Source organism: Erpetoichthys calabaricus, chromosome 2 (genome assembly GCF_900747795.2).
Source record: "Erpetoichthys calabaricus chromosome 2, fErpCal1.3, whole genome shotgun sequence".
In the NCBI taxonomy this organism is placed as follows: Eukaryota; Metazoa; Chordata; class Cladistia; order Polypteriformes; family Polypteridae; genus Erpetoichthys; species Erpetoichthys calabaricus.
In genome coordinates, this window is record NC_041395.2 from 241,966,577 (window position 1) to 241,991,643 (window position 25,067).

At 41.0% G+C, this 25,067-nt stretch overlaps 1 protein-coding gene across 1 annotated transcript in view; it reads left to right on the plus strand.

The window, feature by feature from the left end:
• Positions 1-25,067, plus strand: part of mgmt (O-6-methylguanine-DNA methyltransferase) — a 471,555-nt gene that overhangs the window by 230,164 nt on the left and 216,324 nt on the right. The gene's annotated exons all lie outside the window — the stretch shown is intronic.

Below are 25,067 nucleotides of genomic sequence, written 5' to 3' on the forward strand. Positions count from 1 at the left end.
TACAATGTAAACATGTAAAACAGTAATATCAGGGATAATTTTTATAAGATATGATTTTAACTGTAATAAAGTCATAATAAGAAGCCCATTCTGTTTATGCATATGTGCTTGGATTCAGTTTTTCTTGTGTCTCCTTAGAGGGTCCAAAACATCTATAATGCTCACTTGGTAAACAATAATAAAGTCAAAGGAACAAAATGTTAGTGGAAGTGTAGATTTACTTCAGCCACTAAAAAGCGGCATAACCTTTCAATTGATTATAAGAATTTAAATGATTTCTTCACAATACCATAATGAATATAGTACAGTATATGCCAATAGGTTGAAAATGATATATGAAGATTATTGTGAAAGACAAGCTGTGAAATGTTAGGAGGTGTATATTAGTGTACATATAGTATATACAGTATACATATTATTTGATAATTTTTCTTTGACATCATGCTGTACAATTTGAGTTAACTGGTTTGTAAATAGAAACATGCCTTTGCTGTCTTTGATTGCTACTGTTTGGCTCTGTTAAGAATTCATATTCCTTCTTTTTATTCATTCAGTGGAAAAACTAATCCATTGAGTGAAAAAATCATAAAAATAAATAAAGAGTAATGTGAAACAAGGCAAAAAATAGTTTCTCGTCACAATAATTCCCATGCTGAATCCTTTAAATCTTGCATAAAAACAGACTCTGTCTCCTCAGGGCACACTGAAGTATACAGAATGATGTTATGTCCCAGTTTGTTCTATGCGTATGTTTAAAAAAAAAAAAAAAGAGTTTATGGTGTATTGTGGTAGTTCTTTGATTTTATGTGTGACTATGCAGAAAAGTATAAAATGCATGCTGTCACTGTTTTGTGAGAGAAAAAATGTGACAGCAGAGCGGAAGAGACTTTATCCTGAGAACTTTTTGATTTCTTTTCCTTCCTATGACTTCCTTTTTTATTTTTTAAAGGTAATTGTGGTTTTCTCCAAGGGAATCACTTTGAAATTTTCACTTGCTGCTGTTCAGCCGCAATATGCCTGATATTTGAGTTCAAACCCTTCAGCTTTCGAGGTGTTGCATCCACTGGATCTCTCTGATTTCACAGTATTTTATAGGAACTCTCCCCTCGGACATAAGGTGTGATACACTCTCTTTCAAAAGTTGAATGCTGCATTACATTTTTCAGACAGGTGAAAATGTTCAGTTGTTGCTTCTGTTCCCTTCGTTTAATTTTTCATATGGAGAGAAATGTTGCATATCTGGTTATATAGTGAATTAACTTTAATTCATGTGCTCAGATAGTGGTTATAACATTCTTTTGAAAATATACTGTATATGGCTTGCCAAGTAAAAGCAGAAAACATTTTTTTTGTGGATACACTCACATAAATATGATTTTCAGTTTATTTCATTAATAAAGCTGTACAGAAGAATTATGAGGATGCTCCAGAATATAGATTATGTAGTAAACAAACCATTTATGGTTTTTGATCTATAGCAATATCAGAACCTGGAGTGTTGCAGGCTATGTCATATTTTATAAATTAAGGATATTGAACTTTCTTATTTCTTCATTGTGTCATTTTGGGTGATCTTATAATATTGTAGATTTAACTAAATTAAATATTGGATAAACTAGGTGCTTTTTGTAAGGAAACATCTCATTACATCTCAGAAAAAGGAACGCATAACCATTGTCGACAGACATCCAGAAATCAAAGTTAATGGAAGTGAAAGGGGGTAATGTGGTCTGTCACTTGTGTGTAAGTGGTTTTTGTGCATTTAACTGGAAGCCAGGTACTGTGTTTTTATTATACTGAATGAAATAACTCAGTATACTGTAGGAACGTAATGTACTGAATGCAGGCGATGGAGCATGGTTAAAAAAATGTAAAAAAAACATTTTTTTACATTTTATGCCAAAGTTGCATGGTAAAGGTTTCCTTTATAATTTCACTTAACATATAATATAGATTATATACAATTAAAAATAATACTTTTTATCATAACTTTTTTTTAATTTCACAGCTGATCACAAAAAGTTGTTTACAAGTCCCGATATAAATCTGAACACTTTGAAAATGAGTGTTTTGAAACAAGAATTCCCTAAATTAGGTTGTATCTTGAACATCAAAACAGAGTATATGACAGAGATACCCAAGAAATGAAGATCATTCTGAATTTTATAACCTATAAGTTTGATGAATAAGCTGGAAAATGTTCAACCCTTCAAATTATATGGACATATGTTATTCATCTGCCTTCACGGACTTGCTCTTTGTAGTGCTCTTTAACCAGTTGTAATGGCAAGTTAACGCATTTGATTTTTTGTATAAGACCATCTTTTATACAGCACTTTTATGTTTTGTAAATTAGTAATATCATATGATTTATTTTATTACCAGTGTTTTTTGAGTTAATTGGCAAATCTAAATTCTCTCTATACTGTATTGGTGAGTGCACATACATGTGAGATGTTGCTCTGTGATGAACTGGCATCTTATTTCACCTAGGGTACATTCCAGCCTTTGACCTGATGCTGCCAGTATAGGCTCTACTGGCCTTTGACCCTGAATTATACTGAGCAGGGTCATTATTTAAAGAGCTTTCGTAAAAAGCCAATTTCTCTCTCAGGATAAATAAAGTTCTATCTATTGTCACAATAACGAGACATACTCAGATAAAGGTTTGGGCAGCCACCCGTATAATGTGGTATCCTGGCTGCAAAGTTGTTTTTTTATCAAATAAACAGCAGTGATGTGCATACAACTGAGTCCAAAACAAGACTGAGGAAATAGGGAAAAGGGGCAGGCTTTTAAAGGGGAAGACAGGAAGTGAGGTCATAAGGATCAGGCCCATGTTCTTTAGCCATTGGTTCGAGCCCGGACGTGACATCACAGGGGCCGGAGCTGGTAAGATCTCCTTCCATTGGCTTGGTCCCGGAAGTGACGTCAAGAGAGCCAGATGGAATCTCCCAGGAATGGTCTACAGGAAAGAGAGGAAAAGAGTCAGTGCACTCTGCCACCTCCCGGCATGCCTCAGAACTGCCGTCACTCAAGCCCTTTAGCTGCCTCCCATGCGCACGTGTGTGACAAGGTCCCCCCCCCAGTCCAGACCCGTCGGGTCGGGCGACCCTAACCGAGAGGTCGTGAACCTGAGAAAGAGCATCAGCGTTGGCATGGAGAGCGCCTCAGCGATGAACGAGCGAAAACTTATATGGCTGTAGGTCAAGAAACCACCGGGTGACCCGCGGATTCGACTCCTTGTGCAGGGCCATCCACTGTAGAGGTGCATGGTCCGTGAGAAGGGTGAATTCCCGGCCCAACAGGTAGTACCTAAGCTAAGTAATCGCCCATTTAATCGCCAAAGCCTCCCTTTCCACCGCTGCATACCTGGTCTCCCGGTCCAACAGTTTCCGGCTCAGGAACATGATGGGGTGTTCCACACCATCGACACTTTGGCTCAGCACGGCCCCCAAGCCTGTGTCTGAAGCGTCAGTCTGGAGGATGAAAGGCAAAGAAAAGTTAGTTGCCATCAAAATAGGTGCGGACGTAAGGGCCTGCTTTAAGTCACCAAATGCAGTGCCTGTCTTCTCAGTCCATACCACAATGTTCAGGGCCCTCTTCTTTGTTAAATCAGTCAAGGGCGCTGCTCTCTCCGAGAACCGGGGTACAAACTGGTAGTAGTACCCCGCTAACCCGAGAAAGGCTTGGACCTGCCGCTTGGTTCATGGATGGGGCCATTTCAAAATGGCATCTACTTTGGAGCACTGTGGCCTTACGGTACCCTGACCCACCAGGTAGCCTAAATATTTGGCCTCGCTTAATCCAAAGAAGCATTTCTTGGGATTAATCCGGAGCCCGGCCTCACCAAGTGTCCGCAATACTGCTCGGACATGCTGTAGGTGTTTCCTCCATGTGCTGGAATAGATGACCATGTCATCCAGGTAGGCAGCACTGTATGAGTTATGAGGCCGGAGCACTTTGTCCACCAGACGCTGGAAGGTTGCTGGAGCCCCGTGTAACCCAAATGGAAGGATCCGCTAGGGGTACTAAATGCGGTTTTTACCTTCCCGGAGTCTATTAAAGGAACCTGCCAGTACCCTTTTGTCATGTCCAGTGTGGTCAAATATCGAGCCTGCCCAAGCCTCTCGAGGAGGTCGTCCACTCGTGGCATTGGAGAGGCATCAAATTGGGAGACTTGATTAAGCCGATGGAAGTCATTGCAAAACCTCCAACTCCCGTCAGGCTTACCGACCAGCACAATGGGACTGGACCAGGGACTATAACTTGCGCGATATACTCTAATATATTTGTAGAGGGAAGAGCCTCTTCTTCCCATCCTTCTTTTAGGATATCTAATATGCCCTGGATTGTCGCCCATACAGCAATTCAAAAGGGGAGAACCCCGTGGAGGCTTGTGGGACTTCCCGATAGGCAAAAAGGACGAGGGGGAGGAGCTGATCCCAGTTCCTTCCATCCTCGCTGACCACCTTACGCAGCATTTGTTTGAGAGTCTGATTGAACCTCTCCACTAAACCGTCGGTTTGAGGATAATACACCCGGTCTTTAAATGCTTTATTTTCAGTAATCTGGCAGTCTCCTTGAACGTCTCCGAGGTGAAAGGTGTCCCCTGGTCCGTCAAGACTTCCTTGGGGATACCCACACGCGCAAAGACCCCTAGTAATTCCCGTGCGATGGCTTTAGAAGTGGCAGAGCGCAACGGAACAGCTTTGTGGTATTTGGTAGCATAATCCACGAGGACTAGGATGTACTTGTGTCCTCGGGCTGAGGGCTCTAGAGGTCCGACTATATCGACCCCAGTTCGATGGAAGGGAATGTTAATCAGGGGAATAGGAACGAGAGGAGCACAGTCCTTTCTTGGAATTTGTCACAATTGACACTTCGGGCAGGAAGTGCAAAAGCGACGAACCTCCTCATTGATTCCCGGCCAGTAGAAACGGAGCTTGATCCACTCCAGGGTTTTTTCGGTGCCCAAGTGGCCACCTAGGAGGTGGGCGTGTGCTAACTCACAGACCTGCCGCCGGAAGGTTCGCGGGATTAGCAGTAACCTTCTCTCCTGCCCGTCATGCATTGCTATGCGATAGAGAAGGTCGTTGTCTAATACAAAGTGAGGACCCTGTGGCATTGACTGGTTAGTGCGCTGGCCGTTGACTAGGACCACTGCATTCTTTGCAAATTTCAGGGAATCGTCACTCCACTGTTCCCTTTTAAAGGAAGCCGGCGTCTCTCTAAATTGGAACCGTAAAAGGGAGAGAGGGTGTGGACCGACCTCAAGGGCCGTGGTTTCCTCCCACTCCGCCGCAGCGCTGGTGGATGACGTGTCGGCACGCGATGACCTGGGAGTTGCCACGTCACTCAGGACAGCCGCTTCGTCTCTCTCTGCCGGCTGATTACACGGCGTGGAGGCAGCTTGAGACGGCTCATCCCCGTCCATAACTAGGTTCAAGTTAACCCCAGGAGTGGTATGTGTCTCACCGCTTTTGATATTAGACCAGTCCCGCCGTAGTATCACCGGGTGTGGAGGATCAAGGAGGATCGCCAATTTCTGAACTGATCCTCCGTAACTGAAGACACAAACGGCGGTCCTGTACCAGCGGGTTTCTCCGTGGACACAGGTTATACCGGTCTTAAATTTCAACCACTGTTGCGGTAGCACAAATCAGCGGGCAACAATAGAAATGTTGCTGCCGGTATCGAACAGAGCAGAAGTTTTATACTCGTTAACGATCACCACGCCTGTGTGTGGGACCGCCAACAGGTTTGTCAGAGCACACCAACCCCTCTTCCCCCTCCACCTGCATTCCACCTCATTCCCAAGCGGTTTGCGCGGCCTCGGGGACATCGGAACAAGCTCTAGGTTGTACTGGCTAGGCTTTGGGACGTACTCCGGTTGAGTTCGGCCAAGGGACAGTTCAGTTCCCTCAGATTGTGAGGACATCCTTTGTCTTTCTACGAGCTCTATGAGCTCTGCCATGTTTCTGAATTGTCTACCCCAGACCGGCTGGGTGAAGCCCCGGGGTAGTGTGTCCAGAAGCAGATAGCAAGCCACCTGCTCTATTACCTGAAAGGGCTTGTTTTCCTGTGGCCGTAGCCACTGCCCTACCTTTGCCCATAGGGATCAGGCTTGTTGCGGGGTTGGCCGCTCTGGGTCGAACCTCCAGTTTTTCAGGCTACTCACCTGCCAGTCTGGGGCACCCCAAGGTGAGAATCGGGGCTCTGGCTTCACAGGGATGTGGGCACTCTCTTCCAAGAGAGCATAAACAGCCCCCTTTGCCTCCCCCTTCCGAAGCAGCCCAATTCTGTGAGCCCCTCCCGCACACTTTCCGGCCTGCCTAGGTTGCCTAGTGGAGCATGCCGGGGGCAGAGCCTGTACCGGGCCACTCCGAAACACAGGACACCCTCCCCGCCTGGAAACTCGGCCCTGGTACGCTCCCACCTGGATGTGTTGCAGGTCCTGTCCCCTTCTTTTCCAGGACTTCTCGATCCTGCCGACTACGCCAATATCACAATAACGAGACATACTCGGATAAAGGTTTGGGGCAGCCACCTGTATAATGTGGTATCCTGGCTGCAAAGTCGTTTTTTTATCAAATAAACAGCACTGATGTGCATACAACTGAGTCCAAAACAAGACTGAGGATATAGGGAAAAGGGGCAGGCTTTTAAAGGGGAAGACAGGAAGTGAGGACATAAGGATCAGACCCATGTTCTTTAGCCATTGGTTCGAGCCCGGACGTGACATCACAGGGGCCGGAGCCGGTAAGATCTCCTTCCATTGGCTTGGTCCCGGAAGTGACATCAAGAGAGCCAGATGGAATCTCCCGGGAATGGTCTACAGGAAAGAGAGGAAAAGAGTCAGTGCACTCTGCCACCTCCCGGCATGCCTCAGAACTGCCGTCACTCAAGCCCTTTAGCTGCCTCCCATGCGCACGTGTGTGACAAGGTCCCCCCCCCAGTCCAGACCCGTCGGGTCGGGCGACCCTATCCGAGAGGTCATGAACCCGAGAAAGAGCATCAGCGTTGGCATGGAGAGCGCCTCAGCGATGAACGAGCGAAAACGGATTCGACTCCTTGTGCAGGGCCATCCACTGTAGAGGTGCATGGTCCGTGAGAAGGGTGAATTCCTGGCCCAACAGGTAGTACCTAAGCTGAGTAATCACCCATTTAATCACCAAAGCCTCCCTTTCCACCGCTGCATACCTGGTCTCCCGGTCCAACAGTTTCCGGCTCAGGAACATGATGGGGTCATGCACACGTGTGTGACACTATCTATCTATCTATCTATCTATCTATCTATCTATCTATCTATCTATCTATCTATCTATCTATCTATCTATCTATCTATCTATCTATCTATCTATCTATCTATTGCATGGTTGCATGGTTGAATTCTTAACTCTGACAAGAAAATATATTTAAAATAAAACAAGTTACTTCTATTGTTTTAGAAACAATATCCATTCATCCTTTTTCTTACTTGTTTATTGAGTTCACAGCCACGGACATCTTTTTTTGTAACATCTGTGGTTAGAAATGAAATGCTAAGGGTTATTTCTTTGTCATAATGAATGTAAAGATTGTTTAAAAATTAAACGATACCATATACAGTATACATAAATTAGGCCATAAGGGATGAAGGAAACCCAGTATAGTGCACAATGTGGAGCGGTGCCACCTTACAGATCGAGCATCCTGGATATGAAACTCAAGCACAGGCATTGTCTAGGTAGAATTAGTGTGTTCTGCTTGTGCCTTTATGTGTTTTTTTGCCGTATCCTCAAAGATAATAATGTTATGTTAATTGCCAATTTCAGTTCATGTGCGTGTGTGTGTGAGTGGGTGCCTGCAATGGACTCTCACCCTGTTCAGTTCTGCCAAAATATTCCCCAGCCCCCCTCTGCCCCTGAATTGGGTTAAACAAGTCTGAAGTGAAATAAGATTAGATAAATCAAGACTTGGGGTGAAAAAGGTACACTCACAATAGAAAAACACTCACATTGCATAGGCTTAATGACATTAATAAAACAACCTAAACCCTTCTAGACCAACATGATGTGTACCATGTAATGATGCCGCTGCCTTGTCCACAACAGACACAAAAATTGTCTTTTCCATCTGTTCTATATCTGCTACTCTTGCACCAGATTTTGACTTGCTACAGCAATTACTAGTACTTATCTATTCAGTTATAGCGGAGCATATTAAACTTACCCCACCTCTATCTTATTTAGGTGGAGTACAAATTTTGGACATTTATATGTCAAACTTTCAATGCAGAAGCCATTCCTAACACAGATAGATGCCAGTTTTTCTTATGGCATACTTATACATACAGTCATACTAACTTACACCAAGGCAATTTAGCATTGGTCTGTCTTTGAACTGTGGGAGGGGACCAGATTGTCCAGATGAAAATCATGTGAACACACAGAATGCTCATGAGTTTCTTCCTAAAGCTGCAAAACAAAACTTTTTGTTAGTTTTCCCTTGGTGGCTACCTAAATACAGTATCTGCTCTAGCAATCAGTAGCAGCTTCATGTTCCACTTAGGGCAACCTCACTACTACAATAGCTTTCTGGTGGTGTAGGTTTTAGTGATAAATCAGTTAGTTCTAAATGGGTGAAAGCTTTGACTATTGTCATATTTGATTCAGTTGTAGCAGTTTTTTTAGTTCTTATTAGTCTTGTGCTTTAAGTCAATACCAAGTCCTGACAATACTGTGACAGGCAACCGATTTTATAAAGCATATTAACTGTATTTTAGCATTAAGTTATGCAACATTTATTTAGCCCTAATTAAAATATTACTTTTAAAATAAAACCTGACATCATAAATGGTTTATCCTATTTTAAACTTTGTCATGTTTGTTCTTTTTGCCGCACTAAAATCACTAGAAAATATAAGTTTCTTTAATCCTTTGGTAACTTATAGCCTTCCGGTCTAGAAAAATATTGGGCTTGCCTTCTGTGCACGCTGTCTAATATCCTTGTATCCTATTTATGATTTGGGAATCAAAATAACTTACAGTATTTCATCCTCAATCTCAAAGAGCATCATTTTGAGTAGTTTGTGGTAGGTCTAAACTGGCAGCAGTGGTGTAAGTACAACCACCAATCCATTCAGCCATCCATCCACTTACATTTTCACCAATAATTCAGATTTAAATACAAAATAAAATAAATTGTCAGGCAAATGAAACAATAAAATAGAACCATCAGAAAATGTTTTTAGTCTTGATTGGTTACTAAAGATTTTGTACTCAAATTTTTAAACTTGGTTGTTCAGATGCATAGAAATTTAGAACTAAAGAGGGAGAATTCACAATTTTTTTTCTTCCTTAAGTAAACTAGCTCCACTACAGCTAATGAATTTGTCTGTAATAGATGAACCATTAACTAATGATCATCATTACAGTAAAATTGCAGTTAAAAAGGTGTATTTTATCAGGACATTCTGATTTCTGTAAATTGACCTGAAGCCTTCCTGATTTAAGGCTGGGGCTATGGCTCTTTTCATGGTGCCTTTTTTGATGTCCTGTTTGAGCCTGGTCACCACCCATCTGCCTTTGATGCCTAGTAGCACAATGTATCCAGTAGTTATGTGATGTTTTTTTATTAAGAGTTTATCATTTATGTTTGTGTTTTTTGAATTTAGTTTTTTGCATAGCATTTTGGATGTTTTTTTTTCATTGTTTTGCTTGGCTTTTGTTATTTGACATCCTGCCTGTTTTTAATTACTTTTTGTACAATTGCATTCAGTAAAGTATAACGTTGTTTTAACCTGACTTGTCAAGAATGGTCTTTGAATTTCTTCTATTCTGTTGTAACAAAGGCGCTATATTGCTCCCGACCCGACACAGACTGACACAAAGGCACGTGTAAAAATAAAACAAATATTTATTTTTCTTCACCTGTGGGGCACGTCTTCCCTGTGAACCCCACAGGCACAACACAGTCTCAAAAATCACAATCCACCAACACAAAACACTCCCTTCTGGCACCACCACTCCTCCCGTCAAGCTTCGTCGTCCTCCTCCCGACTCTGGCCACTGAGTGGTGGTTGCTGGCCCTTTTTATAGCCCAGCCGGAAGTGCTCCAGGTGCTTGGTCACCTGTTTCCAGTTGCACTTCCGAGTGGGGCTGAAGACTCGTCCAGCTGGGCTCAGGGACCCATGCAGCGGCCTCTGGCAGCCACCCCAGATCCCAACAGGGCTGTGGAGAACTCCATCTCCCATGGAGCCCTGCGGGAAGCTGAGGCACCACCGTTAGCCAGGGAGGCTGCCACCAAGCGTCCCGGGGGAGGTATTGAGCAGCCCATGGTTGCTCTCCCGGAACATATGTCGAAGGGGCGTCCCAGCCAGGTATGGGACCCAGCCGTCCGCCACACTGTGTATAGATTTCTACTTTCATTCATGCTGCCAGTTGAGCACTGCAAAGCCTTATTCCACCTTCTATCCTATCCTTGTGTTTTTATTTTCCACACTATGTAAATCACTGTTGCCTCTAAAGACATGTAGTACACACATGGCACCTGAGATGCTGAAAGAATACACAGTCACAAAAAATATATTTAAAGATTGCAAAAATGTAAGCCATAAAGTAATGTGCAAAAAGATGTCATACTATACATTGTTTTGGGATTGGTATAAGCCAGATGCCTCATTATGCAGGATATAGTTACTTCTTAGAGAAGAATTGTGTTTTTGTGAAATGTGTACTTAGTATTGCAGTGTTCTGTGCCACTCAAGATAACAAGCTGTGTGGCCGTAGTGAAAATAACATTACTCTGAACAAAAGAAATAACTTGCAATTATTTAAAGTAATTTCAAATTGTAACCCTAATGTCAAGGTCTGTCTTCAAAAGCAGTCAAGAAACGCAATGTTAATGAGCTTATATATCTTAAATTAGATGAGGAACTCTATTGACTCATTATAACTATGAAAGATCAAAGTATATCTAGTTGGATGCATAGCCTAATACACTATTTTAATTTTGATCATTAGCTCAGTGATTCTTTGAACAATGGTGAAATCTTAACAGTAAACAAAACCAAGCCCTAGGAGTAGGTCCACACTGTTAAATGTCATACATGTATCAAGGGTATACATGAATATTCTTCATATTTCGTTAAAGCATGAAATGTTACCTTATCAAGAAAACAAATGGCAAATTGGAAAATATGAAGAAAGTCTTTTAATATCCTTTTTCATTTTACAAGCCATAAAGAAGTCAAATCTTCACAGTTACATAGGCTAGGCCTGGGATGATTTTTAAACCTGCGTCACTAGTGTAAAACTTGATCATCTTTGCAGTAATTCCAAACACACCTTGCTGCAGTTGACGGACCTGAGCACAGCTGGATGTTTGCAGAGGGGCTAGATGTAACACACAAGCACAGTCTCAGTCATTTTCACAGCTGAGGTTGCATTCACAGACTGTCCTCACAGCACTCTGGCAAAATGGGTGGAGTTGGATCTCTATGGCTTCAGTGAAGTGTATTTATGTGTTTATGTACATTTATTCGTCTTGTCCTGTGTGTTGCTAACATGTGTCTCAAATTGCATTATCCAGAACTTTGGATAATTGTGACTCCAAAACAGGTTGTGAAAAAGATGAAAAGCCCCAAGAAAGATTAAAAGGTCATTACTTTGAATGTGAAACTTGACATGATAAAGTGCAGTAAATAGATTTATTAAGGCATATTTAATGAAGAGCAATGTCTTATTATGATTTGTTTTGATGACTGATGTTATTATTAAACTAATTTGGTCAATTTTAAAGTGTTTTGGTGTTTTTTGAACAATAGTAACGGTCATTTTTAGGGGCTAGGCACACGTAAAAATGTTTTAAATTAATGGTAATTAGGTGTTTGTGTTAAGAAAATTAACATTTTGTTGTGTTCCTGGAATAGGAGCTGCATGATTCTAAATTAGATTTGAAACTATTATGTTATGTGAAGGGCGGCACGGTGGCACAGTGGGTAGCGCTGCTGCCTCGCAGTTGGGAGATCTGGGGACCTGGGTTCGATTCCTGGGTCCTCCCTGCGTGGAGTTTGCATGTTCTCCCCGTGTCTGCGTGGGTTTCCTCCGGGGGCTCCGGTTTCCTCCCACAGTCCCAAGACATGCAGGTTAGGTGGATTGGCGATTCTAAATTGGCCCTAGTGTGTGCTTGGTGTGTGGGTGTGTTTGTGTGTGTCCTGCGGTGGGTTGGCACCCTGCCCAGGATTGTTTCCTGCCTTGTGCCCTGTGTTGGCTGGGATTGGCTCCAGCAGACCCCCGTGACCCTGTGTTCGGATTCAGCGGGTTGGAAAATGGATGGATGGATGTTATGTGAATAATTATAAAAACTAATGCCCAGAAAATAGCAAAGTATACAGGTAATCTTAAAAATTTTTAAAACTATTACTTTTTATTTATCCTATACATTGTTGTGTAGTAGAGTTGTTTATTTATTACTATAGCCAAGTAGCAAAAGAAGAGAGCAAATCAAGAACTCCAGGTAGCAATATTCTGGAGAAAATAAACATTCGGAGTACATGACTTTTATTAGTTAAAGAATGAAAAGACAATAATGTGTATTTGATTGTTTTGATAAAGTAAATCTCTCTATTATAATAAAAAAATCCTTGGACGAGACGCGACTTTTTAGCCTGGGACGAGACGTGACTTTTTCAGAGAGATGCTTTCATGTCCCGCGAGACAAGACTTTGTGCCAAGAGATTTAACCACACCCGGGGCCGGAAATAAATGACAAAGAGTAGATGACAAAGTAGAACGTCGTAAAGAATTCAAAAACATTGCCGCGATACACATGCAGAGCAGGTTAGAGATAATGAAAGTACTAAAATTCAAAAGTCTCAAGAAAATGGTAGCAAAGATTGCATTAGTGCAAACATACGGTTATTATTACTCGGTGAAATAACGGAACAGCGAAAAGAGATCAGATATATTGTTCGGATTTAAACTTTTAGTCAGAGACTTGTAGATCGTCTAATTTGTGTACCATCAGGGAAAAGTAGTGTTTCTTCCCATTGAAGAGGCATATCCGTAGGAATGAAAAGATTTGTTGGCAGAGATGCAAAGTGGCTAGAGTGTAACGCAGGCCGGGGGGGGGTTGGCGAGCGAAGCGCCCTAGTTTAAAAAAAGAATGAAAAAACTTGTTGACCTAGGCTAAACAGTTTCCTTGGGATTCTATAATATATTTTCTAATTGACTATCAGCCATGAATCATAGAGGTCTAATGATTCCAGAGTCACTGTAGAAGTATTGTTCTCCATGCTAATAACATGTTTTGTGGGACTGCTTTAAAACATCAGCAATGTTACAGTAGTACCAAGAAATAAAAAGAGAATCGGAAAGGGCTCATTGTCATTCTAACTGCATATAAATTTTATTACACATGAATGGCCATCACATTATTGTATAATGTGAAAAGCAAATCCAGCTTGTCTAACTCCTAACTATAATAACTTAAAACTTTAAACTATAATAACATTAACTGTTCAGTCTTAGAGATTTAACATGTTTTAAAAAAGAGCCAAATATACTCTTTAAATTGGCTAAACATGTGATTTTGGTCGCTTTTTAAAATGTTGTACAGTGGTCAGCTGAAGTATTTCTGTTGGCGAAATATTGCAATAATTTCCTGCAATAAAGCAAAAAACTTTTTTCTTGTTATATTTAAAAGAACAGCACTTGAAGACTGAATAGAACAATTTTTCAGCATATACAGGTGCTGCTCATAAAATTAGAATATCATGGCAAAGTTGATTTATTTCAGTAATTCCATTCAAAAAGTGAAACTTGTATATTAGATTCATTCATTACAGACAGACTCATGTTTAATCAAATGTTTATTTCTTTTAATTTTGATGATTATAACTGACAACTAATGAAAGTCTCAAATTCAGTATCTCGGAAAATTAGAATATTGTGAAAAGGTTCAATATTGAAGACACCTGGTGCCACACTCTAATCAGTTAATTAACTCAAAACACCTGCAAAAGCCTTTAAATGGTCTCTCAGTCTAGTTCTGTAGGCTACACAATCATGGGGAAGACTGCTAACTTGACAGTTGTCCAAAAGACGACCATTGACACCTTGCACAAGGAGGGCAAGACACAAAAGGTCATTGCTAAAGAGGCTGGCTGTTCACAGAGCTCTGTGTCCAAGCACATTAATAGAGAGGCGAAGGGAAGGACAAGATGTGGTAGAAAAAAGTATACAAGCAATAAGGATAACCTCACACTGGAGAGGATTGTGAAACAAAACCCATTCAAAAATGTGGGGGAGATTCACAAAGAGTGGACTGCAGCTGGAGTCAGTGCTTCAAGAACCACCACGCACAGAAGTATGCAAGACATGGGTTTCAGCTGTCGCATTCCTTGTGTCAAGCCACTCTTGAACAAGAGACGGCGTCAGAAGCGTCTCGCCTTTGCTGCTGTGTGGTCCAAAGTTATGTTCTCTGATGAAAGTAAATTTTGCATTTCCTTTGGAAATCAAGGTCCCAGAGTCTGGAGGAAGAGAGGAGAGGCACAGAATCCATGTTGCGTGAGGTCCAGTGTAAAGTTTCCACAGTCAGTGATGGTTTGGGGTGCCATGTCATCTGCTGGTGTTGGTCCATTGTGTTTTCTGAGGTCCAAGGTCAACACAGCCGTCTACCAGGAAGTTTTAGAGCACTTCATGCTTCCTGCTGCTGACGAACATTATGGAGATGCAGATTTCATTTTCCAACAGGACCTGGCACCTGCACACAGTGCCAAAGCTACCAGTACCTGGTTTAAGGACCATGGTATCTCTGTTCTTGATTGGCCAGCAAACTCGCCTGACCTTAACCCCATAGAAAATCTAAGGGGTATGGTGAAGAGGAAGATGCAATACGCCAGACCCAACAATTCAGAAGAGCTGAAGGCCACTATCAGAGCAACATGGGCTCTTATAACACCTGAGCAGTGCCACAGACTGATCAACTCCATGCCACGCCGCATTGCTGCAGTAATCCGGGCCAAAGGAGCCCCAACTAAATATTGAGTGCTGTACATGCTCATACTTTTCATGTTCATCATACCTTTCAGTTGGCCAACATTTCTAAAAATCCTTTTTTTGCATTGGTCTTAATTGATATTCTAATTTTCCGAGATACTGAATTTAGGACTTTCATTAGTTGTCAGTTATAATCATCAACATTAAAAGAAATAAACATTTGAAATACATCAGTCTGTGTGTAATGAATGAATCTAATATACAAGTTTCACTTTTTGAATGGAATTACTGAAATAAATCAACTTTGTCATGATATTCTAATTTTATGACCAGCACCTGTAGGGGCAATCATTCCAAAATAAGAATCACTAAGAGTGCTATATTGAATTAAGGGTATTTTAATATCAAGCCAAAACATACTGGAAGCCAATGAACTGTGGATAAAGCCGTATTATGAACCCAGGTATTCACTTTTATTTAAAACTCTTATGCTACATTTTCAGCAAAGTGTCACTTATTTTTCTTTGCAAATGCTTTTAAAAGTGCATTACAGTAATTTAGAGAGCTAAAGGAAATAAGTAAGTAAGTAAATAAGTGAACTTTATTGTCATTCATACCATACAACAGTACAACAAACGGATGCATAGCTGAACGAAATTGTGTTTCTCCAGGCTCAATGTGCAGACATAAAAGACAGGTGCATAAAAGACAAGTGCACGCAAGACAACATACAGACATTACAATCATTTCACTTCTTACACAGAAAGTAGGTAAGACAGAACAAGGCAGCACAGTACAAACTATAAAAACAAAAGATATATATAAATGTAAGCCAGTCAGTGGGTGAAATATAATCTGAAAGAAAATATTGCACATCATTTCACAGTGATTGTGATATTGCAGTATATGGATACAATATTTATACATAATATATACAATATAGACAATGTAATCAAACAAAATCAAGTGTCAACTTCTCAACATCTTACAGTACCTGAAATATGTTTCTTTAATAGGAAAATGTACTTTTAAGATGAGTACAGTAATCCCTCCTCGATCGCGGGGATTGCGTTCCAGAACCCCCCACGAAAGGTGAAAATCCGCGAAGTAGAAACCATATGTTTATATGGTTATTTTTATATTGTCATGCTTGGGTCACAGATTTGCACAGAAACACAGGAGGTTGTAGAGAGACAGGAACTTTATTCAAACACTGCAAACAAACATTTGTCTCTTTTTCAAAAGTTTAAACTGTGCTCCATAACAAGACACAATTAAAACAATGCAAACATATCTTCCTCTTCAAAGGAGTGCGTGTCAGGAGCAGAGAATGTCAGAGAGAGAGAGAAAAAAGCAAACAATCAAAAATCAATAGGGCTGTTTGGCTTTTAAGTATGCGAAGCACCGCTGGACAAACCAGCTGCTAGGAAGGGAGCAATGTAAAGGTAGTCTTTCAGCATTTTTTTAGAGGAGCGTCCGTATCGTCTAGTGGTGCGAACAGCCCCCCTGCTCACACCCCCTCCGTCAGGAGCAGAGAATGTCAGAGAGAATGAGAGGGACAGAGAAAAACAAACAATTTAAAATCAATACGTGCCGTTCGAGCTTTTAAGTATGTGAAGCACCGTGCGGGAAGCATGTCGCTTGACAAAGCAGCCACATTTAAGCCCAGCAAGGAAGAGAGTAATGTGAAGGTAATCTTTCAGTGTTTTTTGAGGAGCGGCCGTATCGTCTAGGGGTGCGAACAGCCCCCGTGCTCACAATATATTTGAGGAGTTTTATTTAATAGGTAATACGTGCTCTGGTTGGGTAGCTTCTCAGCCATCTGCCAATAGCGTCCCTTGTATGAAATCAACTGGGCAAACCAACTGAGGAAGCATGTACCAGAAATTAAAAGACCCATTGTCTGCAGAAATACGTGAACCAGCAAAAAATCCGCGATATATATTTAAATATGCTTACATATAAAATCCGCGATAGAGTGAAGCCGCGAAAGTCGAAACGCGATATAGCGAGGGATTACTGTATTGTGAGCTCTGAATCAATGATGACACCTAAATATTTTACTTCTGATTGTATCTAAAATGCCAGTTGATCAAATTTTAATTGTTTTACCCTCATTTAATCTCTGTTTTTTCACAATAACCAATGCATAGAATTTCTGAATTCTATTCATTAAGGTAGACCGACATAAAATCATTGGGTTCAGACCATCCAGGTTGTTTGGTGATACTGACATGTATATACCTTTGTGTCATCTGCATAACTCTATAAATTCACCTTATATTTATTGATGATTTTACCCAAAGGGGGTGTGTATAGTGAGAATTAGGATTTATCCTTGGCGCCTGCCATACACTATATTATGTATTTCAGAGTAACAGTCACCTAAACGTAAAAGAGGGCAGCACGGTGGCGCAGTGGTAGCACTGCTGCCTCGCAGTTAGGGAACCTGGGTTTGCTTCCCGGGTCCTCCCTGCGTGGAGTTTGCATCTTCTCACCGTGTCTGTGTGGGTTTCTTCCGGGTGCTCCGGTTTCCTCCCACAGTCCAAAGACATGCAGGTCAGGTGGATTAGCGATCCTAAATTGTCCCGAGTGTGTGCTTGGTGTGTGGGTGTGTGCCCTGTGGTGGGCTGGCGCCCTGCCTGGGGTTTGTTGGCTGGGATTGGCTCCAGCAGACCCCCGTGTCCCTGTAGTTAGGATATAGTGGGTTGGATAATGGTTGGATGGATGGATAAATGTAAAAGAAATTTCTCCCAATTATATATGACTGAAATCAGCTTAAAGCAGTGTCAGAGAGGCCAATCCACTGGTTTAGATGGGGAATAAGAATACTGTAATCGTCCATGAAAGATCCAGCACTCAAATCTACAAGAATATGTCTAGACATTATATTTGTATCAGCAAAGACTGTAAATTATTTAATACTTTAACAAAAGCAGTTTCAGTACTATGATTAGCTCTTAAACCTGACAGATGCTTTTTCATTCAATTGATCGTTTAACTGTCTTGTAAATATCTAAAAGAGGACAGTCCAGTATATTTTACTAAAGCACAGGTTTAACAATGGCTGCTTTCAAAACTTTTAGTAAAATACTGGATTCTTTTGATGAGTTTACTATGTCCAGAACACAATCAGAACTTTCTTTAAAAAAATCCATTGAGACTAAATCATGGGTACGTGTAGATAGTTTAATTTGAACAATTACTCTGAAAAACTTAAGAATTTCAAAATCTACTGCAAATTTGGTTTTCTTCACTTTACACTCAGGTTTGTGGCACATTTTTAGATTACAAGCGCTATATAAATGCAAAGAATTATTATTATTATTACAAAAGAGGCTCAGCTTTCTATGGTGCAAAAGTTTTCATTATTTCTTTTTAAATCTAGCAGGACTCTTTAGACTGGCATTAAATATGTTAGCCTTTTTGCATACATTTTTCACACTACTACCAGGAAAGTTAAATTCTAGATAGTTATGAATAACACTAGAAAACACAACAGTGCATCAAATTAACATCATTCTGTTTTCATTAAAGAAAGTGCAATAACAATTTGACACACATCTAGAGTTTGTGTCACAATATTAAGTTTCCTTGATATGACTTGATCAAACATAACCATGGTTGCGGATGGGTTTTTCAACATGAGAAGATCAAAGGAGTACAAAATGTTGAAGAATTTCCTTTCCTTTGAGTCATAATTGTTATGTACATAGATCCTAAAATCTCCAGCTATGCCAATCTAGTAATTAATAGTAATTAGGACAGATCATGAATCTGGAAATTCATGAATAAATGAAGCATTATACTTAGCGTGTTACCTTTTATTGAGGCAGCAAGATGTTCAAAGGAAGTAAAATTACCAAGAGTTATGTTTTTATAGTTAAAACCACCACCTTTCTTTCTTTGTCAGAATGAAAGAAATTATATTGGGGACACCGTTTTAAGTATAACTCTGTTCTTTGTGTGTTGAGCCAGGTCTTCATCAGAAGTGGAACCTGAAATTCAAGTTTTCTTTCAGTGTTAAAGCAAATTACTTGTTAGTTAATATTGCAATATTAGAGATTTATCACCTTCATGGCATCAGAAAAGCTGAGAAGTATCTGTGCAAAGATTTTCTTTTGTGTCTTCTGCAACAATTTATTAAATGTTTCATATGGAAAATATTTTAGTTTATCAAGTATCTCTCTGTATATATATATATATATATATATATATATATATATATATATATATATATATACAGTGGAACCTCGAGATACGATCACCTCTGTATACGAGAAATTCAAAATACGAGGAAAGTATGAGCGAAAAATTCAGATCTAAATACGAGCATTGGCTCACGTAACGAGCCACGAGCCAGGCTGTGGGTATAGCTCGCGGCTTAGGGAGGGGGCGTGGTAGCTGTAGCGAGCCGCAGGGCGATCTGCGGTGTCTGCTTTTCTCACCTAAGTGCACAGGTGGGAAACTGCCCACATCCATGATTTGTCCTGTGGCTGATGGGCTGGGCAGGGTTGCCACCCGTCCTTTAAAATACGGAATCGTCCCGTATTTGAGAATGAAATTGCGCGTCCCGTTTTGAATCAATACGTATGCGTCCCTTATTTTTTTGTATTAAAAGTGGTAACCCTAGCAGCTGCCATGTCTTCCCCGCATATATAGAGAAGCGCGAGCCGGTTAAGGGGGAGAAGAAGTAAAAGAAAAGAGAGGAGAGGAGAGAGAACGGAGGTTGCAGGAGGAGGCAGGAATCCGCAGCAGTAGGAAGTCGGTGCGAGAGAGCGAGCGAGTACAGGCTCGCGTGTAGCTGAACAGGCGAGCCAAACAGCTGAAGCAGGACGGTGTAGAGAAGGTCAGCTGCATTAAGTGTCTCGCCTATTGCAGAGCCCGCATGGGAGAAGCAGGTGAGATGCTAACAGAGAAGAAACACTGGGGATTGTCATCTGTTTTTTGAAGACTGCTTCCTGTTGACGTTTTAACCTCGTGTTAAAGGATTGTTATTCTTATGTACTTTAAACCTCCACTTCACAACTGTTTTAAGGATTATTTATTTAAAGATTTATTGAATGCTCTACTGCACTTTGGACACCTGTTTTGATTCTTTTAATAATCAGTTATATTATTTCGCTCCAAGTGGTGATGGCGGAGCTCAGGAGTAGGGACACATGCTGGTTGGGTTCCATATAGAGACTGTTTGGTTCCCTCAGAGTGTGAAGTCCCCAAATGTACTTTGATGACCTCAGTGAGGTTGGCCATATTTTAAAAAGGTTGTCCCCAGGCTGGCTGGGTGAGAGATTCAGGCAATAAGTTTAACAGAAAAAACAGGTAAGATGTTACACTACCTGTTGGACATCATTTCAGTTTGGCCTTAACCAGCACCCTATTTTGCCACATAGGCTGAATGCCTGAGAGTGGGTTGGCTGCTCGGGGTCAAACTTCCACTGCAACAAATTCCTTGCCTGCTGGCCCGGGGCTCCCTGACCTTTCACAAAGTTCTCTGCCTTTGTGGGGGTTTGGTGGGTGGTCTTCTCCCCCTGGGAGACCATAACAAGCCTCATGCATTTCCCCCTTCCAGCACGGCTCTATTCTGTTAGCCCACCTCACACTCTCCCTTCAGACTATATTTAGTACTGACCTCCGGGATGGAGCTTGCGCCTGGTCCTCCCAACTCGCAACCTATGCCCCGTACTCGGCCACTTGGGTAAAGTACTCTCCTTCCTGTACCCTGAAGGGCTGCAATTCAGATGTCAGGTCCTTCTCCTGATTCCTCATGGAGTCAATCATCCTGCTGACTATGCCATAGTGAAATGATGCAGACAACACAGCAAAAAGGTTTGGGGCAGCCACCTGGTATAGTTGTAAGTTGACTATGAAAAAAAGCAAAGATTTGATCAAATGATCTTAACAGACTTTAGTCCAAAACAGAGCTGAAGATACAGACAAAATATGGCAGTTTTAAAACTAGTCAGGGGAAATTATGTCATCAGGGCAGGAACTGGAAGTGATGTTCTTGGGCCTAAAACTGGAAGTGACATCATCGGACCCAGAACTGGAAGTGGGGTCATCAGGCCCAGTTGGAATTTCTCGTGGATTGTCTGCAGAGGAAAAAGAGAAAGAATCAGTGCACTCTGTCACCCCACTGGCCCTGAATGGAATTACCCTCTTTTGAGCCCTTTAGCTGCCTCCCATGCACACATGTGTGACAAAAGAAAACAGGACAGTGCTTTTGACTGAGTAAAAGTAATTAATAACTCTTGTTTTTTTGTTGATAGATAGAAGCTCCAGTAAACTAATTGATATTAGCCAATGGTTAAAAAATGCAAACATTGTATACAGAAAAGTATTAATTTAGTTACACAGTAAATAATAGTGTCACCTGATTAACTGATGACACTATAACTGAGACATATTTTATTAGAAAATTTCCTGGGCAAAGCCAGCTAACACAGCTAGTTTATTTATAGAGGTATATAGTCTAACATCCTTAATTACCTTATCAATGTTGTCCAATAAAACATTGGAGCTGTGCTGACTATCATTATCTTTTTTGAATAAAAGTAATGTTTTCCCACCACAAATCCCACCTTCAGCATGGCCAGAGGTTCTGAGACGAGTGTGTTTGCAGCAGTAGTCTTCTCTCTGACAATGTGCAAAGCATTTGCCTTCCCAATCAATCTTCAAGATATGTTATATGACACCTTACTACTGCTGCATAATCCATCCATTTTCTACATTTGTTTTAATAGGAGCTATAGTACCTAAATGCTCTCTCAAAGTCACATGATAATTTGGTCCTACTGAGTTTAACAAATAAGGAAAACATTTGCTAAAAGTGTCAGTTTCCATATCAATGTGTATATTAAAATCCCCCATCAACATTACATGATCATAATTTATAGAAAAGTCAGATAAAATGAATATGACCCTGGTGGTCTGCAGACTAGTATAAAATTGTGTTGGAATCTTTTGCAGCCTTACAGGATATAAATTCACCTAAATTTTAGAAACTGCATCCATTGCGTCACATAGAATTAATCCTGGGCCACATCCTCAACCTGTATCTTTTGATGTTTGAAGCAATGTATAAACGTTTGATGATGCTTCGGCTAAGGGAATAGTGTCAGATTTACTTCGTCAGATTTCAGTGAGAAGACACAATTTAGATTTTGTACTTGCTATAATATAATTTACCAAAGCAGCTTTACTTCCAAGAAAATGAATATTTAGTTTGCAGCATTTTAAACTGTGAAGATGTTTCCGAACTGGTATTATATTTTTTGTTTTAATTTGCATTAAGTTACTAATACAGGTACCCCTAGTAGAGGATCGGAGAAGAGATAAAACCACTCTTGGTCTAATTATGCTCTTTATTTTTTGGTTGTCAAGTAATTTATAATTTGCATCAAGACTAACGTTATAAGATCCCCTCGACGAACAAAGACTATTTAGTTGGATAACCTAGTTAATATCTACAGTGTGTCACTCAATTAATAAAATAAATCTATCTGAACTGTCTGAAAAGTTCTTGACATTTACAATAGTAATAATTCTTTGCGTTTTATATAGTGCTTTTCTCACTACTCAAGTGCTCAGCAATTGCCGGTTAAGGGCCTTGCTTAAGGGCCCAACAGAGCAGAGTCCCTATTGGCATTTACAGGATTCGAACCGTCAACCTTCCGATTGCCAGTGCAGATCCCTAGCCTCACAGCCACCACTCCACCTACTAACATATGTTTTTATATATATATGAATGGAAGAGAAGGTCTGTGATACGGTTTGCGTATTTGTAGCTGGAGATCCACAAAGGGAGAAAAAATGAATCACGTATCATAAAGTAGTTTTTATTCCTGAGCTTTCAACCCCTGCCAGGGGGTCTTCATCAGAGGATAATGCTTAGACTTACAAGAATCAAAGGCAATATATAGCAAAACATTACGTGGGGGGGGGGGGGGGGGGGGGGGTAATTGGGTGTACAGTTTATTTATTATGAACATGTTCTTCTTAAGTTTGCATATGCTGGATTTATGTCCAAGTGTCTGTTGATGGCGTTCTCATTTGATAACCAAGATTCGGCCAGCTCTCTGGCACATTGTCCCAGTTAAATATATGTCCTGTTGATTTAGTATGTGTGTAGATCAATGAAAGTGAGTCCTTTCTTCTGACGGCGTTGCGATGTTCCTGTATACGTGTTGTGATTTTTTTTTAAGTTTGTCCTATGTATACCGCTGAGCAAGAACTGCATGGAATGCTATAAACTCTGTTTCGTGTTTCTGCTATCGATTTCTTGTTTTTAGCATTAAACAGGACCGTGCGCAGATTGTTTGTGGGTTTGTGTGCTATTCTGACGCCTGACTTGGCCAGGATGCGCGGTGTACCTTCAGACACCTTGTGGTGATAAGGGAGTGAGTGCCAGATAGGGTGGGGGTTCTGATTCAAGTCAATTGTTTGCTGAGTTTTTTGGTGTCTTCTGTGTAAGCTCCGATTAATGAATGTTTTTGAGTATCCGTTTGAAGTGAAAAGATGGAAGAGATAGCGTCTTTCATTCATTTTTGTTTCCTTCGTATTACAATGGGTGTGGACTCTTCTGAATAGAGTTTTAACACAGCTCAGTTTATGAGATACCGGGTGGTTGCTGGTGAAGTGGCCTGGCACTCACTCCCTTATCACCACAAGGTGTCTGAAGGTACAGGACGCATCCTGGCCAAGTCAGGCGTCAGAATAGCACACAAACCCACAAACAATCTGCGCACGGTCCTGTTTAATGCTAAAAACAAGAAATCGATAGCAGAAACACCAAACGCAGTTTATAGCATTCCATGCAGTTCTTGCTCAGTGGTATACATAGGCCAAACTTCAAAAAGAATCGCAACACGTATACAGGAACATAGCAACGCCATCAGAAGAAAGGACTCACTTTCATTGATCTACACGCATACTAAATCAACAGGACATACATTTAACTGGGACAATGTACAAGTAAAATTTAAGGCCAGTACTAAAAGTGCCAGAGAGCTGGCCGAATCTTGGCTATCAAATGAGAACGCCATCAACAGACACTTGGACATAAATCCAGCATATGCAAACTTAAGAAGAACATGTACATAATAAATAAACTGTACACCCAATTACCCCCCCCCATCACACTGACTTAGCCACCCCCCCCCCCTCCCCCTCCACGTAATGTTTTGCTATATATTGCCTTTGATTCTTGTAAGTCTATGCATTAACCTCTGATGAAGTCCCCTGGCAGGGGTTGAAAGCTCAGGAATAAAAACTACTTTATGATACATGATTAATTTTTTCTCCCTTTGTGGATCTCCAGCCACAAATATATATATATATATATATATATAATATATATATATATAATATATATATATATATATATATATATATATATATATATATATATGTATATTGTCACAAAAACGAGACATAATCACATAAAGGTTTGGGGCAGCCACCCGTATAATTTGGTATCCTGGCTGCAAAGTTGCTTTTTTCTCAAAATATACAGCACTGATGTGCATACAACCGAGTCCAAAAACAGACTGAGGAAATAGGGAAAAGGGGCAGGCTTTTACAGGGGAAGACAGGAACTGAGGTCATAAGGATCAGGCCCATGTTCTTCAGCCATTGGTTCGAGCCCGGATGTGACATCACAGGGGCCGGAGCCGGTACGGTCTCCTTCCATTGGCTCGGTCCCGGAAGTGACGTCAAGAGAGCCAGATGGAATCTCCTGGGAATGGTCTACAGGAAAGGGAGAAAAAGAGTCAGTGCACTCTGCCACATCCCGGCATGCCTCAGGACTGCCTTCACTCAAGCCCTTTAGTAGCTGCCTCCCATGCGCACGTGTGTGACTATATATATATATATATAATTTTTAAATTCTAAACTAAAAAATATCAAGAACTCACATCCCACGAGACAAGACTTCGTGCCAAAAGATTTTAACCACACCAGGGCCCGGAAATAAAAGACAAAGAGTAGGACAGCTGCTTTACAGGCTTTTAATGTTTGAAGCGCCGTGCGAGATGCAGATTATGCGGCGCGACAGCAGTAGCAAGCCAGCAGCTGATCGAGCAA